General features: G+C 40.0%; 1 protein-coding gene across 1 annotated transcript in view; it reads right to left on the bottom strand.

Annotated features, from left to right (window-relative positions):
• SGCD (sarcoglycan delta) overlaps positions 1-14,803 on the bottom strand; it is a 439,725-nt gene extending 424,922 nt beyond the window's left edge. The window contains exon 1 of the mRNA XM_081934767.1: positions 14,794-14,803. The gene's annotated coding sequence lies outside the window, so the exon portion shown is untranslated. The remainder of the gene's footprint in view (positions 1-14,793) is intronic.
• Positions 14,804-18,704: the final 3,901 nt, after the last annotated feature.

Here is an 18,704-nt window from a genome sequence, read left to right as displayed (position 1 = left end):
GCATTGGTCTTTCAATACATTTGAATACTGCATATATGGCAGTATCAAAAACAAAAAAGTACCCAGCATACCATCAAATTATTAGATTTGTTGATTTTGGCTGAGCAAATGGACAAACTACAGGTAGTTCTTGACCTACAACAGTTCATTTAGTCACAAGGCCACAGGGCAAGTTGTTCAACCTCTTGTCTATATGCAGATTCATCACTGTCTTGAATGAGACCAATGACCATTGTATCATCTGCACACAACAAAACTTTAACAGAGGGTTCCCTCGAGGTGCACTTATGTGAACATACCACTTATTGACAGCAATCCCAACAGTCAAGTAGATGTGGCATGATGTAAGGACTGTTGAGATGGGCATGGCTTGCCAGGTGAGGGAGAGTGCCTACAGTGTTACTGCAAAATGAGTGTAGCTGCACTGGGGGTGGCTGCTGCCAGGTGAAGGAGGTCATGCACACAGCCACCATGGTGCAAGTGCAGTGGTGAGCCACAGGTGCCTGCTGCCAGGTAGGGAATGGTGCACAGATAACTGCAATGGGTGGGTTGCTTCACATGGACATGCTACAAAATATGAAATCCCCTAAATCTCGTACTCCATAGCCAGATTGCTACAGAGAAAAAGTGACAGGATTGTGAGTTACTTATAGAAGCATCTTACAGCCTTCCTTGCCAGTTTCCCTGTTGACTTTGTTTATGGGAAGCCAGTGGGAAAATCACAAATGGTAACCACCCGAACCAGGAAACACTAGTTGTTGTAAGTGTAAGCTGATTGCCAAGCACCTGGATTGTGATCACATGAGCATGGGGCTGCTAAGATACCTAGAACTTTGAGCACCAGACATAACATAAATTTGTTCAGTGCCACTGTAACTTTGAACTGTTACTGAAAGAGTGATTGTTAACAAAGAACTACTGTATTAAAAGGTAATTTTATTTTGTTGGCTGTTTAATCTTGTGTTTTTTATCGTTTATGATTTTATGACATATATATCTCTATCTTGAGAATTATGGCTAAAGGGCAAGCAGAAATACTGTAATAAATATTTAAAATCATTACGAGATTTGTCACATCCGTTGATTGTTAATTTATAGTGGAGGTGGTATTCAGCAGGTTCTGACCAGTTCTGGAGAACCTGTAGCGGAAATTTTGAGTCATTCGGAGAACCAGTAAATACCACCTTTGACTCATTCTCTGGCCCCGCACTCATCTATTCTCTGGCTCCCAAGTCCCAGCTGATCAGGAGGAAATGTGGATTTTGCAGTATCCTTCCCCTGCCATGCCCACCAAGCCATGCCCACAGAATTGGTAGTAACAAAATTTGAATCCCACCACTGATTGACAGGCATAATAAAATAAAGGCAAAATGTTTTAAAACAGAAATAAATAAACTGAGACTTTCTTGTCCATAATGCAGTATCTTTGGTATCAAATAATGAGTTAACAGTATGCCAACTGTATTTTTAACTTCAGAAAAGAGGTTACAGTATAACTGAAAGTGTTCTCATTGAACTGAGAAGTATTGTACAGAACTAACACCAGTCAATGCTGCAGGGAGTTGAAACTTTAAAATAGCCTTAATACAATTTGTACAAATATGTACAGGACTTCTCTAAGCTCAGAGCCAGCTTCCACCCAAGAATGACATCTAACCAGATGTAATTTTGAATCGAGGAGGCTGCACTGTCTTCAGATAGTGCAGTAATTCCATCCAGTGGTTAATTTGCATAATAAGAATTTCGCAGTCCTACTCAATCTTTTTTTGCACTTTCAAATTTACTCAGGACAGTTTTCCAAACTTGGAAGACACAAGGATCATATAGGAGAAGATGAATCCATTACACAATTGGAAGACAGATCTCTGTTGGACAAATGCAATTGGGTACAATCCATTATTTTATATTCAGAGGAAAAGACCAGTGTACATATAGATCTTTATAAAATCCTGAAAATAAAGAGCATCATGTATTGAACATGGAAGGAACAGCTTATTACCAAAGACAAATGCAAGAAATGATGGAGATTGAACCAGAAATGCTAAATTTCCATCCCTCTCCAATAACTTCTGAAATATTTGAGTTCTGAATTAATTTCATTCGCAGTTTGATCAGTAAAATCTTATTGAAAATAAGATTAAAACATTCTTCCTGAAAAATATCTTTATATAAACATAGATGATAGAAAAATATTTAAAGACAGGTATGAAAACCTTGGTGAAATCTGGACATCAAAGTACAAGGAGTTTTTTAAGGTCTTTCTTTATGATACTTAAAGAGAAAGCAGCTATATATTTAGTTTAGTATAATGTACAACATTCTGCTTAAATCTTGTTTTCTCATTCAACAATGCTTCAGCACAGGTGTCTTAGTCTGAATTAAAATCTTCTTTCTTATTGGCATTGTCGGGACTTGAGAAGAGTTAGCTCCAAGGGTTAATTGTTTGGAACAACTGGTCATGTGCCCAGTTTCTTGACTGTGTGAAGGGCCCCATTTCCTGGTTGTGTTAAAATCTATGGCTTATAGTATTTCTCAGTTGCTGTGTATGTTTATTTTTTGTATTGTGTTTTAATTTATTTAAACTGACTTTATGATTGTTTGCCACCCAGCATTGTTTGACCCTAGCAGCTACCCTGTGCTACCCTGCGCGCGCGTGCACACGCGCCCACACACACTACAAAAATTTCTAGGTTCTTTATTCAAGACACACTCCACCAAACAGGTCCTCAAGTGACATACACGTCGAACAGGTTGAGTTCCCAAAACCTGGCATGACAAGAGGAACTAAGCAAGTCCAGTCCAAAAGGCACAAATGAAGTCAAAGAAAGTAATCCAAAAGTCAGAGAATGAAGTCATGAGATACATGAAAACACACAGCAGGCAACTAGACATGTTCCAGTGATGCTCAATTCCTCAGTGCGTGATTAAATAGGTGATGCCGTGTGGTGCTTCACAGTAGGTGAAGTTGTTTCCTCATAGATAATAGAGCCAATTGGCATTGTGCCTCTCTCTTATCTGCCCTGTGCATCCTTGGATTGGAAGGAGGTATGAACTCCACCTCCTTCTCATCCCTCACTAATCCCTGATCTGAGTCCACACTTAGCTCCATGTTCCCTTCTCTCAATTCATCCCACTCCTCATCTTCTGAACTCACATCCCGGAGGGTTCTGGGGGAAGATCCATGATACAAATTTGTTTGAGACCCAGAAGAAAAAAACAGGAGTCTTCTACAACATACAGTGCAAGGACTGTACATAGGACAAACAAGCAGAAGACTAGCAGACTATATCCATGAAAACCAACTAGCAGTCAGAAGCAGTGATGTGTGGTGAGGTTTATGGCTGGTGAGGCTGGTGACATCATCAGGAAGGCGGAGAATGGGACCACGTGTGCAGGAGGCTGAGGCTGCCTCAGCCTCCCTCCTGCACACGTGGTCCCATTCCCCGCCTAGTATTTCCTGGGTCCCCATCTTAACCGAAGATTAATCAAATCTGACCCCACTTAGAATGACTACGGATCTCCGCTCGTTCCGTCAGAAACTTAAAACCCACCTATTCCAGCTAGCCGGCTTGGCCTAATTCCATCTTCCCACCTCAGTTTTATTTTCTAAATTTTTAGGATTGGTTTTAGGGTCTGTTTTTAATGTTTTTAATTTTTATAAATTCGTACAGGGGTTGTTTAATTTGATTTTTACCTATGTATATGATTGTTTGTATGTTTTTAAATTTATTCCTGTACACCGCCCCGAGTCCTTCCGGGGAGAGGGGGCGGTCTAGAAATTTAATAAATTATTAATTATTATTAATTCTTGGAATCAGTCATGGTCTTCTAAGCACTACGTTCAATATCGTATCACAAAATAATAATTGTAAAAAAAAATACATCTGCTTTTTCTCTGTCTCTTTCAGCAGCGCAATTCTTAACAAGACGCCAGCCACGACTCGGTTTCCAGGGTCCTTTCATGAGCGAGCTGGCAGGGAAACGGTAGCTGCCGGTCCGAAAAGTCCGTTGCACTTTCCGCTTTCGCGAGCAACTTCCCATAAACCCACCATTGCTCAGTGCGAGGAAGGGAGCCGCTCGCACATGGGCATTCGCCCTGGAACCATGAGCTCCGGCGTCAGAACCCGACAGAAGGCGGGGAATGGGACCATGTGTGCAGGAGGGAAGCTGAGGCTAGAGGAGCCTCCTGCACCTCCCTCCTGCACACGTGGTCCCATTCCCCAAGGCTCCTCAGTGCCTTTCCCCTTTTTTTTCTTTTCATGATGAGAGCGATGAGGCTCTGCCTCCCCTGCCTCCCCTGACCGCACGTCCCTGGTCAGAAGACATGATGAAAACTCCTTAATTTCAAAATACATGGATTCAAGTATAATTTCAATTGGGAAACTATGAGCATCCTAGATCAAGCCAAGTCAAAGAACATCAGAAAATTTCTGCAGACCTGGCAGTCAGACAAATTGGCCATCAACAGGCATATAGAGATAAACAACATCCACATACCATTCAAAAGAGACAAATTAAAATCTCCAAAGGAAACAAGAAAACCAAGACTCCTCTTCATCAGCAATCAACCATATGAGCAGAGATTACCACCAAAATTAATAGTATACCAGCAATCAGATGAACAATAATGAACCAGTGGTGTGAGGGAGCAACCAAAAAAGATAATGCAATACTTCGTTGCATAAACAGAGACATAGAATCAAAATCACATGAAGAATTAGTACCGCTTTATAAAACTTTAGTAAGACCATACCTGAAATACAATATCCAATGTTGGTCACCACATTACAAAAAAGATGCTGAGACTTTGAAAAAAGTGCTGAGAAGAACAATTAAGATTTAAAGGGCCTGTAGACAAAAGCATACGAAGAACAATTGCAGGAACTGGGTATGAGCAGTATTTGAGGGGCTGCCACAAAGAAAAGGAGGTCAATTTATTTTCCAAAGCACCAGAAAGCAAGACAAGAAACAATGTATGGAAACTAATCAAGGAGAGAAGCAACCTGGAATTAAGAAGAAACTTGTGAGGACAATTAACCAGTGGAACAGTTTGCCATCAGAAGTTATGGATGTTTCATCACTGGAGGTTTTTAAGAAGAGACTGGACAGCCACTTGTCTGAAATAAGTCCCTTCCAGTTCTAGTCTGATTGAAATACTCCAATCAAGGAACTACCAGAACAAATAAACAAGCTAACAGTAAACAACAGCCTAATCAAAGAGTCACCAAGAACACTCCCATCAACATTACTGGATGGAAAGCCATTAATATATAAAAATAAAGAGCAAACCCCATTCCTTTCTGCCCCTGATGATGTTACTTACTTTGGTAATAAAAAATCTGCAAGAAATCTACCAAGCTAGAGAGCACCAAGAACCTCACAGTTCAATCCTAAGGTACAAATATTCTCTTCTGTTAGTATCACTTGTTTGAGACGGGCATAAAAGTCATAAACGAGTCATAAAAATTGAATAAATGAATAAAAGTAAACTCAAAAAGCAAACATGACTAAATAGAAAATATGAATCTAATTAATTACCTGTATTAAATCTCACAGAATTCAACATCTCATTTCAAAAAGGCTGGATATAGAATTACATCTTGAATGTCACAGGATTTATTCTTACTTGAATGAAATTCAGTGACAGGATTCTGTGGGGAAAAAATGTGAAAAAAACAGGTCTCATGCTATTTACACTGTGAATTGGACCTTAATTGTGTGATTGTTGCTACGCACTCCTCATTAAATTATTTGCAGACAGTAATTTATTTAAAATACATTTATATCTGCCTCAATGCGTGACAAAGGATTACTCTTTCTTCGATACAAAAGAGTTTACTAAGCATATCTAACCCACATTCTATTTCATCATTAAGGGCAATTATCTAGTTTCTAAAATATGTTTTATATTTAACAAATGGAGAAACATTTTTTAATATGTCTTGAGTTTTATTCACTGTAAAAAGATTTTTTCATGCTCAACAATTTTCTAAACCTTTTATTGTTATTCAATCATATATGAATTTATTCTTGTCGTGACCTACCTTTTATATATGAAATGTTACATATTCATATTTTTGAGCGGGGACAAACCAACTGAATCCAGTAAGATTTGTCTTTGAGTAGATATTTATATGATTTAACTGTAAATAAATATCTTTTACAGAATTATATCTGAAAAAAAACTTTAAAGGAACGTATCATGTTCCAGGCTGGTATTGTATATATTGTTTAATATTGGTACATATGAAATATGTAGAGCTCTCAGCGGTCAATAGCTAATATTTTTCCCAGTCCTAGTTGTGAAACCTACTGTTTTGCAAATGTCTACATTCCAGTAACATCACACTGTTTGTGACTAAATTGAGAAGAAAGTGTCAATGATCCAGGGATAAAGGAACAGCAACAAAGCATCAAATAACGCAAAGTTTTCTTCTAGCTTCAAAGAATCATAAAAATTCTCTATAATGGAAGTAAGCCTGAAAAAATTAAAAAGGAATGCAGAAAGAATTGTATTTAAGGATAGAGGTGAATTTATCAAAATATTGGACACAATAAAACTTTGAAAAATATGAATTAAACTATTCTTTAATATATGTCACCAAGTTTTTCAAGGAAACAATAGTTCTATACATTTGACTTTTAAACATTTCAGGGGAACTTTTGCTTTTTCATGTGTATATGTGTTTTGTTGCTTTTGGACTCCTGACAATTGCTTGGATTAGTCCCTGAAATTGTTTTGTCAAGATTTACAGAAAAGGTTTGCTCTTGTCTTGTATTTAGGGGATGCAGCTGAAGCTCACATACTTTGGCCACCTAATGAGAAGACAAGACTCAATGGGAAAGATGGAAGGCAAAAGGAGAAGGAAACAGCAGTGAATGAGATGGTTATAGTGTCACTGATGTAATGAAAATGAATGTGAGCAAACTCCAGGAGACAGAGGAGGCTGGCCTGCTATGGTCCATGGGGTCACAAAGAGTCAGGCACAACTTAGAGATTGAATAACAACAACTTTCTTAGGCTAGAAAAGAGTGATTAACTCAAAATCATCTGGTTTTGTACTTAAGGTAAGACTAGATCTCATGGTTTCCCATTTTCTAGCTTGATGCCTTAAGCAGTACACCAACTGGGCTCTCTTTTGCTTCATTTACTCATCTTGCAATATCTAACATTCCTTTTCTACAAAATTAACAATGTTTCTATTTTCCCTTGCCTAAAAGCTTTAATACCTTGTAGGAAAAGGCAATGGGAACACTCCTCTATTTCACCAGAAAAACCACATGGGTATACAAGATAAAGTATCAGATGATGGGCCTCTCAGATCAAATAGCATTCAACATGCTACTGGGGAGCAGCTGAAGATCTTTCAGAGTACAAATGGTATTTATGATGAGGTAAATAAAACCTTTGGGATGTCTGATGCTGCCATATAGAAAAAGAAAATCTGAAGTTATGAAAAACAAATTACAATGGAACACAATGTAAGAAGCATGAACATGGGAATGCTCAACACAGTGAAAGATGAAATGAAATAGACTACAGGTTGACATCAGGCATAAATGAATTAAACTGGAATTGGACATTTCAGTCAGAAGTTCATACAGTTTGCTACTCAGGATACATACATGCAAACACAAAAAAACAAGGAACTCACTGATTTCAAAGTCGGAAAGAATAAAGCAAAGACAGCACTTACAATATTGTGGTGGAACCATTGGCTGAAGGGGATGAGGTCACTTTAGGGGGAATAAAGAGGCATTCCAAATTACTGTCTATTAGAAGAGGAGGAGGAGAAAGAGGAGGAGGAGGAGTTTTATTGTTCAGTTCAATTTAAAATTCGCAGAACAACCAAGCATCTGGGTTTGGAGACTGGAATAACAAAGTTTTATGGATGAACATTTAGTTGAATTATACAGCCTAAGAAATCAAAATGAAGCAGGGGAACAACTTATACTTTTTTTTTTTTTTGCTAATCCAATGTTTCTTTGTTGCCAATACAGTCTTCAAACCACAAAAATGATGCCTCAATACATGGACATCAGCACCTTCTACAGCTGAGACGGCTGAAAGTCACCCAGTTGGTTTCATGCCTCAAAGCAGGAGTAGAACTTGAAGTCCTATAGCCCAGCACCTGTAACCACTGCTAAAAACCAAACTAGCTTTCATATACATTTGAATACATGGTTCAAATCAGGTATTTGAAACAAAAATATACAGTATTTTCCCAACATTCACCATCCTCGTTCATTTTCAGATATCCAAATAACCCAAACATTGTTTTCAGAATTCTCTCATTTTGTTTCCACTTAGACATTCATATCACTTAACAGAATACAATACAGAGGTATGTTGCTCCCGGTTCGGCCAAACCAGTAGTGGCAGCAATGGGAAGTGTATGTGTATTCTGCACATACAAACTCACCACTGATAAAATAGTATTTTTTTCCTGCTAACTTTCTTTTCTTTTCTTATTTATTTATTTATTTATTTGAACTTATTAGTCGCCCCCTCTCCCCACAGGGACTCGGGGCGACGTACAAAAGCAACAATCAAAACAGTATCATATAGAGGAGGTAAAAATAAATAAATAAATTACAGTGCTTAGAAAAAGTTAAAACCCCAATAACATTAAAAATTTAAAAACTAAAATGTTTTAGGAACATTTTATGCAGCATGCCACTATTAAGTTTTATTTATTTATTAGCTCTCTACATGGGGCTCCCCTTGAGATGCACCCGAAGGCTGCAGTTGGTTCAGAATGCGGCCGCGCGGACAATTGTGGGAGCTACTAGATACTCCCACATAATACCGTTGCTGCGCGGGCTGCACTGGCTACCTGTGGCTTTTCGGGTGCGTTTCAAGGTGTTGGTCATCATCTTTAAAGCGCTCCATGGCATAGGACCTAGTTATTTGCGGGATCGTATCCTGCCCCATACATCCCTTCGGCCGATTCGCTCTCACAGAGAGGGACTCCTCCGGGTGCCGTCCACTAGGCAATGCCAGCGGGCGACGCCCAGGAGTAGGGCCTTGTCTGTGATGGGCCCGACCCTTTGGAATGACCTCCCCCCAGATATCAGGACTATCACCGACCTCCGCTCCTTCCGTAAGAAACTAAAGACCCACCTGTTCAATCTAGCTGGCCTGGCCTAATTCCTAATTCCCAATTTTAGTTCCTCAAGCCTGCATTTTTTAAAATTTTCTAGGGGTATACTTTTAGTTGTTTTTAATTTAATTTTTGATTTTTACTTTTTGTACAGTTGTATGAGGTTTAATTCGTTTTTAAGGGTATGGGTTATTCGTCTTTTGTATTCGTTTTAATGACACACCTGTACACCGCCCCGAGTCCCTTTGGGGAGAGGGGGCGGTCTAGAAATATTGAAAATAAATAAATAAATAAATTATTTATATATTACACATTTCTTCAAGACACTGGTTAGCAATAAGTTTCTTCCTGAAGTATATGTACAAATGCAGACTTTTTAAAAAAGAAGCACATTCATTCCTTTTTTGAAACTTAAAGAATCATTTAAACAAAAATGATTTTAAATATAGCTATCTACCATGCAAGATTGCAGTTCTTGCTCAATCATAAAAAGTCTTTCTTATTCAGTGCATCTTGAAAAATGAATAGAATATACAGTATGTATGTGAGTGTGAATGAAACCTACCAGCTTCAATAAAATAGCATTTACTCAAACCAAAAGAGAATTTAGTTCAAATAATTCAGGCCATAATGTTATAATTAGATATTCTGGATCAGCAAGTTTTAATGAGGTTAAATTATGCACATCAACACTTTTTAATACTAAAAGGATTTACATTCTGCAAGATATTCTGGCATGATATTTCCAAATCAAATAACAAATAAGGATGTATTATTGGCCTATCATTTTGTACTTCTAAGGTTATGATTTACTGGTTCTATGAGTCTAAAATATATACTGATTTAAGCATAAATTAAAATTGTCTAAAGCAACATGTTGTCATAGTTTTCTGGGGAAAGAAGATAGCTTGTCAGTTATTTTGAAGAATGCCTCATTAAATGTTTTTCATTTTAAACTAGGCCCTGATGAGTTTTTCTCATTTTACAGCTTTTTGTTATCAGCTGCCGAAGCATACAAAAACTAGTAGCAAGTTGATTTCACATGGCAGTCTCAAAACCTGACAATGTGGCAGGAAAAAAATAGAACCTGGCTAATGCTCCTAACAGGTAGTCATTTATCATGCAATCTTACTTACCACATGATGTTGACTGCTTCAAAGGATGCAGACATTCAGGGGCAGAGAGGAGTACAGCCAATGGAGATAGGTATTTCTAATTAAAAAAGGCCTTTATTATACTTTTATTCTATGAGCTAAACCCTACTCTGGTACCTTACCTACATGGCCTGAAAAAAGTATTTTTTTTATTACTACATGATGCTTTCTAATGGTCAACATAAACAGCTGTACTAAACATTGATATTTTCATTACTAATTACATTTACGAAGCTTACATTGATATTGAAAAGCATATATTGATTACCTTTATATCTTTTTTTAAGACCCTGTTATCCCTTTTATGAGGATGGAGTTCTGAGTATAAGACGCACCTTTTTCCCTCAAAAAAGAGGCTGAAAATCTGGGTGCGTCTTATACACTGAATACAGCATTTTTGGCCTCCCGAAATCCCGCCCCTTCACCAAAATGGCCATGCATAGCCTTTAGGAGGCTTCCAGAGTGCTCCAGGGGGCTGGGAAGGGCAGAAATGTGCGAACAATGGGCCTTTTTTTTTTTGCTCAATTTTGCCACCCTAGCCCGCAGGAACACTCTATAAGCCTCCTAAAGACTTTGCATGACCTTTTTTTGACAAAAATGGACCATTTTTTGCTCATTTTGGGGGAGGGGGCTGTCCCCCCCAGGAGCACTCTACAAGTCTCCTAAAGGCTATTCATGCCCCCCTTTTAAAAATAGGCCTGTTTTTGGGAGGTCTGCAGAGTGCAAAAACTTTTCTTTAATTTGCCTCTTCAAAATCTTGATGCGTCTTATACTCCAGTGCGTCTTATACTCTGAAAATATGATAAGTGGAGTTGCTGCCCTTCCTGATGCCTACACAGAGTTTACAGCAGATATTTCTGTCTCTTTGCACCCTGGCAGAGAAACATCTATTGCTGCCTATGATTGAACTCTCAACTTTCCAAGTGAGAGGCAAGTGTCTTCACTCTAGGCCACAGTGCATCTCTTGATTATCTTTATATCATATAATCCCAATATAATTCAGATAGAGTCAACCAAATGCTACTGCCTTTGCCTGTCCAGATGAATGGAATAGACAGAGAGGAAGTAATGAAATGAACTCACAGCCAGTGAAGACTCCAAATATTACAGTTCTTTAGGTTGTATAAATGTGAGTCTCAACTTCATCAATTTTTGTTGTTGCAAGAAACTTCAACATTTTCTTCAGAGGTATATAACCCAAATCCTCAGAAACACACGAAGACTTAAATAGAACTACCCAAAACACTCCAAAATTTTTAACTTTTATCAAATTGCGTTTTTACGGCACCAGAGGAGAAAGTGTTAACTATATAAAGTAATATTTAATATTAATTTTAAAATTAGTGAAATAAAATTACATTTAATCTTAATACTGCCCCTTATCACTAGTTCTAAAGGTGAGGCTTTTGGCCCATGACATTCAGCATCAGTCTACTATGGCTCTTCACTCAGAAATTTCCAAATCTGTGTAATATCTCATTGTATTTAATACATTTTAAGCTAGTTTTCTTGTTCTTATCTAAGTTTGCAGCATGATTTGTTTTAGACTGGTTGTTCTAAAACTTAACTCACGCTCCCAGTCTACCCGGTCCATAAGTTAAGTCCTTAGTTTAGATAGCAATTTAGCTTCCATATTATAAAATGAGCTTGATCTCTTCTTCTTTCCAGATCTTCCAGGTTGCAGTAAATCATTAAAATTCATGAGTGAACATGCATAGAAGTCAAATATATATGTTAAAAAAAATCTTAATTTACCTTCTTAGGAAAAAAAAATGCAAATTGGGTCTTGGTTAACCTTTCAATTATAACTGAGTTTGATACCTTTAAAGCAAATTCAATTCAAGATCTTATATCATTAATATATTATATAGGTGTTTCTCCCCAAAAGAAAAAAGTCTTTGAAATATTAAATCATTCTCAAATCACAGGAATCCTAAGATTTACTGTCAGCTTTAAAAACTTAGGCAACAAAACTGTGAATGCTCCATTGCCGTTTTGACCTCAGCGGTACCCTTGAGACTCTGAGACTTTGGATAAAGATCATGGAACGTTGAGGAAAAGAAACTGTAGATGCATTCCAGGGCAAAAGATCATTGTGCTCAATAAGAAAATTATTAAATATCATATTCCCATTGAAACTGAAATCTTGTACAAAAATCAATAGATATGAACTATACACAAAGCTCCCAAATGCATTCATTTAGAAACTATAAAGCAAAAGTAAATTATCCCTGAAGCAATCTAAATTTATAATGTCTAAGAGGGAATTCTAATGGTAGTGTCTAGCTTTCACTTGCACAATAGTGTAAATTACACCCTCTTGCAGGCTTCCTCCCTCAAATCTGCCCCATGGGATTCAGAATCCTCCAGTTAATCTAACGAGGCAGGAAACTACAAGGAGGAAAGGCTATTTGATCCAGCGGTAATTTCCATCCCATTGGTGGAAGGATAGCATTTAAATACTATCCTAAATATGCAATTCTTTGCATGCTCAAGAATAAGATCCATGTAATCCACTGGGTTTTATATCAGAATTGGTAGATTGACTGCAATATTTGTTTAAAAATTTACCAAAGTTGTAATATCTTTCAGTTACTACTTCTGCTCCTTCCAGCAGCAAGCTACTTTCAAAGAACTGAACCTGTAGGAGGTCATTTATAAAGTGACTTAAATTATGCTAATCCTGCATAAAAGTAAATGAGATCATTCACACACTGTTATAGCTTGAGGTCACAGCCAAAAAGGCACTTCAGTTGTCATCAGTATGCCTTTATTTGCATCAAAATTCTATCAGAACGAAAAGATGTGAAATATAGCAAAGAATTTTTGTTCACAGATACTAGTCCAAGTCCTAGAACTTAATATTTATCGCTAGGAATCGCAAAAAAAACCCAATGTTTAAATGTATCTTATTGCCAAGACTCTTTGGCAACAGGAAGTATGCCACAAGATTTCTACACCTAATGATTTTACAGAGTAGGGAAATTCATGGGAACATTTTAGTACAATTCAATAGATGTTTTTAAGTTTCTTGTCAAACTTAAAACTTATTCCTTCTAAGCCATTGGCATATTTATTTCTAGATTCTAGAATGCTACCAAAATATAAACAAAATCCAAACATGGCAGCATAAACTGAATCCATTTAAGTAAGTTTCTATCTGCAGTCTGAGCTTGTAAGATGCTTTCACCAATATATCTTTCCCCCCATTACCATGTTATTCTGACAGATTTCCCTGATGTTAAAAACTTCACATTGGATCTGTTAAAATCAAATACAGTCTCAGAAAGACATCACAAAATTAAGTGAGTTATTGAAAAGACTACCCAGAAATCCAGAGTTGTATAATTCATGGCTGAGAGATTTTGTGACTGAAAGGCTATTATTTTCCCAGAGGGATTGCTGCATAACATTTTGCTGAAAGCAAGAGAAATGCTCACATCGATGTATATACTTATCAACCCACCCACCCACCCTATTTAAATTTTCCATCCGTTCAATCAAAATGGCATGTCAGATTCCCCCAAAGTTCATGCCACCCTTTCAGGACATTTAAAGTGATTCAGCTGGGAATTTACTATTGCACAGCAACATCCTACAAGAAAGTGTCATCTCTGACCAATGGTTAAAAAGAAATGCAGGTTGTGTTATTCTTTATCCCTTCTATGTACTGTTTGAAACTAGGACAAGCTTCAAATGATTGGAAGTCCAGTCTTTCTGTTCATACATTAAATCCCCCACCTGTTGAACAGTATGGATCCATCCATCCAAGTTTATCTGAGGAAAAAGACACAAGTAGCAGAATCTCATTCACTATGATTTTTCACTGGGCACTTGGATTTGTCCTAAGACAACCTTGATTTACTCGCAGTGACCTCCTTTTCTTACTTGAATTCTACTAGGCACGCTGCCTCCACTTTAACCGAGACTGAAAACCTACGGAAGACCGCTTAAAGCCGGAGAAGAGCATTCCCGATCGTTAAGGCAAACCGGGCAAAAGAGGGGGGAAAGTCGGTTTGCTCGCAAAAGTCAATAGATCATAACCCCCCCCCCCATTACAACATCCCGTCGATGCATTTATATGATCCGATTTTCCACTTTGGAATGCAAATCAGGAAGGTGCACTCCCGCGCGCAAAAACGGGCACCTTACGCGCGCGCGCGCACGCACGCACACACACACACACACACACAAAAAAAAAACCACTAAGAACAGGAGAGAGAGAGAGAGAGAGAGAGAGAGAGAGGGAGAGGAGAGAGAGAGAGAGAGAGAGAGAGTCTATTATCCTCTAGACACGGTACCCAAAAACAGAAGGTGCAAAGCTGGAAACGTTACAAACTTCGGGCAATGTCAAATTCCTGGTTCCTTGAGAAGCAACGAGACGGCCGGGGATTTACAAGTAACTGTCATAAAGCAACCTCGTTCATTGCAGCCGATCCAAAGAAACTTGGTCGCTCCTCCGCTTTCTTTCCCCACTTGACCCCAGCCGCCCCAACTTATTTCCAGATTAGTCCCCAACGAGCCAGGCTACTCACCCCACCTTGGTTGTTGGAGGGTGGTTGTTTTTTCCCCGTAACTTGAATGCCTCTTCTCCAAACTGCGTCCAGGATGGAACAAACTGTGTCCAGGATGTCTTTCGAGGGGGCGGGGGCCTGTCCCGAGCAACACGAGTTTTTCAGCAGCGCCCCTTCCAGCAGGGTAATTCCATGGAGAGCGGGGAGGGGGAGGGGAGACCGTGGAAGCGCGAAGCGAAGCGCGAGTCGAGCAAGCCCGTTAGGAAATCATGGTGCCTCCTGCTGCGGGGCCAGCGGCGCGGGCAGTTTCGGGCAAGGAGGAAGCCAAAAGCTCGGCCGCCTCTTTTTTTGGGGGGGGGTAGCTCCCGGGGGAAAGCCCTCCTCACGCCCGGGCAGTGCGGGGCATCCTCGTAGGAGCGGGAGCCCAAGTGGGTACTGCTGCCTGTCACAAGTCCAGCCCGCTTTCGGCACTCAGCGCATGCTGGACTCACCCGGATGCTGGTGCTGCTGCCGGCGAAACATCGCTGTGGAGAACACACCTGGAGGACCCGCTGCTACTGCCGCTGCAACCGCTTGGCAGTCTAGGGAGAAAAAAGGAAATTCCCGCTTTCGCTGTCACCTTCCTCTTCCTGGCTCGGCTTGCCCGTTGCCGGGCTTCCCCTGGCGCTCGGCTCTCCCCTCCCCGCGCCTCAGCGGCACTCTCCTCGCTTCCTGCCTGCGGGATTCCTGGCGGAGTCCAGCGAAAGAGGCGGCGCTGGCAGAGGCAACAGAAGCCGCGTTTAACGCCAAGCTCGCCTCAGCGGCGGCGGCGCCAACAACGATAGAGACAACAACCACCGGGAGCTCCAACCAGCCAGTAGAAAAGCCCCCCCTCCCCTCGCCTTATAGCTTTCCCACGTGCTGCGTCTTTCCCCGGTTTATGTTGGCGAAGGGGGGGAGGCCAAAAGGGGAACAGCGTCCAGCGGCCGGGTGTTCGCTCGCGCCTGCCCCACCCCCTCTGCGCGCCGTGCTACTGGGACTTTCCCCTGCCTCTGGTGCCAGGAATCCCGCTTTGCCAAGCTCGCATCTTTGGAGGAAATGGAAGAAAAGCCTGGCCCGCCTTCCAAACCTGCAAGATCGGACGCCGGAGTAAGCAAGCCGCCTTGCTTTACAGCCCAGGGACCTGTTTCTAAGCCTTCTCTCTCCCACTTCACCTGACGCCACTCGCGGTTAGTCATCCCGCTAAGTGTGCAGGCAGCATTTCAACTTGTTTGCTCCTGTTTGGATAAGGTCACCTAAGCTGGGCATGGGACAAACATGATAACCTGAGCAGAGTAGTCTTTTCTCCCCCTACCACATCCCCCATCATTGACATCCTCAGGAATGGTGACCTGTGTAAAATGTGTGTCTGTGTGTGCAAATGATACCTCTTGCAATGCGATGCTGAAGTCAGGCAAATGTTGCCTCTAAGAAGTATTTGCATGCAAATATGAAATCACATTATTTGCATAGGTAGGCATCCTCGTGGTTTCTTTCCTAGCTGCTCTCTGTCCTCATGACATTACCTTCATCTGATTTCTAGCCCATGAAGGAATGGTTTTACAAGATGGCTACACAATTTTTAAGGAATGATTTCCTCCTTCAGCTAGCAAGTAACCAGTGTTAGTTTCAAGGTGAGTGTATTTTGACACGCTTCACTGTATTCTGTTTATACTATAGTTTGACGGCAGGAGGGGGGGTAGAATGGATTGGTGGGAATACCCAGCAACTATTGGCCACTTCAGGCAGCAACACCAGATGCAGTCGCACTTCCCTCCCTTGGAATCCTGCCTCTATTCCTCCCTTTTCCCTCTAGTAAGAAAGATCAAAACAAAGCAGCAGCAACTACACTTTCGATGTAGTGAATAAGGGAGACGACCTTGACAGAGATCATTTATTTATTTGTTTATTTAATTTATATAGCCACCTATCACCAAAAGCAATCATGCCTAAGGCTGAAGCATTTTCAAAGTCCAGGCTGGCCAGATAATACTCAGAAAGGGGTCAGACACATACAGTATTCACTGAGCTATAAGGAGGAGGAGGAGATACAACACAGACTTGTAAGATTTTGTCATTGTAATAAATCTCAATAAAATTACTTTTGGATTCCTTGTGGAATTGATTTTCTAATCAAGCCTACCTTGTGGGGCTGACATATAAGTAGTTCTCTACAAACTGCCAAACATCTGAATGAATTATCTTGGGAGAAAAGGGAAAAGCTGCAGTAAGGGCAGTGGTTAGATAAGGTGCAGCTTATCCCTTCCTTCTAGGGACGCAGTAGCTTAGTGGCTAAGACGATGAGCTTGTTGATCAGAAAGATTGGCAGTTCTATGGTTTGAATCCTTAGTGCCGTGTAATGGAGAAAGCTCCCGTTACTTGTCCCAGCTTCTGCCAACCTAGCAGTTCAAAAATATGTAAAAATGCAAGTAGAAAAATAGGAACCACCCTTGCTGGGATGGTTACAGTGTTCCTAGACATCTTTGGATAGTGCTGGCTCTTTGACTTTGAAACGGAGGTGAGCACTGTTCCCTAAAGTTGGGAACTATTAGCACATATGTGTGAAGGGAATCTTTACCTTGACCTTATCCCTCCCTTGGAATCATCTCAGAAGGGACCCTCTCTAGTTTTTTGAGCTATAAAGGCACAGGGGAGGAATATACAGTACTTTTAGACTTGCAGGATTCTGTTAACGTAAACTTACAATAAAATAGAGCTAGTTTTTCTTGCCTGGATTACCTTGCGAAGCTGACATCAGTAAAATGAGTGATGTGCTCTCTCAAATTTCAGGAACCCCCATTTTACGTGTTGTTCTCCCAGCTGCTAATCAGCTGTTAGACAATCTTGTTTTGATAGTGGGTTTAGCATGCTTTCAAACTTCAACAATTCCACTCACAACCCCGTTGCCCAAACAATGTCTATGACCAGCTGATTGGCAATAGGGGAGAGAGGAAGATGCTTACTGAAGCAAGAAGCCTACCAGTTGATTGTTAGAATTATCCAATAAAGTGGACAGAAAGTAATTCTTTATGTTACATTACTACACATTCAGAAAAAAACTGCAGCTGCCTGTAATGCAAACCATTGTTTTGGTCCTCATTTCCGGAACAACTCTGAACAATTATTCTGCTTTGCTTTCCATATAACAGCCCTTCAGAAGGGAACTATCAGCCTCCTCACAGCCTTCTGCAGGCTATCTACTTCCTCCAACCATTTCTCAGTGGGTTTTCTTACCTCTCCCCACCCCCGTCTTGTCATCATTCTTTTTTTTTTTCCCCATTAGAAGGAAATTGCAGTTTTTCAGTGTCCCTTCCAGAGTGCCTTAGTGGTTCATAACAAACAAGGCAGCAGCTGTTGTATCATGACTGGAGCTTTTGCACATGCATAAGATTTGACACACCTAGAAAATAGGTCTTAATATATATAACTATATAATTAATATATAACTATTAATAACAGAATAATAATAGAATAAAAGAATTGAAAGGGACCTTGGAGTTCCATCCCATGCTCAAGCAAGAGACCTTATATCATTTCAGATGAATGGCTATCCAATCTCTTCTTAAAAACCTCTTGTGATGGAGAATCCACAACGTCTGGAGGCAAGGCATTCTATTGATTAATTGTTCTCACTGTTACAAAATTTCTCTTAGTTCTAAGTTGCATCTCTTGATAAGTTTCAAATCTGCTACTTCTTGTCTTGCTTTCAATTATGATGTCAATATCACGATCTTGTTTGTTTTGAGCTCATTTACAGATGCTGCTTGTACTTTCTAAAATGAACTAGAACTGAATGCAATAATCTAGATGTTTGTTGACCCACAAAGAGGAACAATGTTTTCCCTTGATCCTGACAGTATACTTCATTGAATATATTTCTTTTTTTCATAGATGCATCACACTATGGGATGGTG

The sequence above is a fragment of the Natrix helvetica genome (assembly GCF_964273705.1).
Source record: "Natrix helvetica genome assembly, chromosome: 1".
NCBI classification, from domain to species: domain Eukaryota; kingdom Metazoa; phylum Chordata; class Lepidosauria; order Squamata; family Natricidae; genus Natrix; species Natrix helvetica.
The sequence above is the reverse complement of the archived record's forward strand: the minus strand, read 5'-3'. Positions and strand labels throughout refer to the sequence as shown.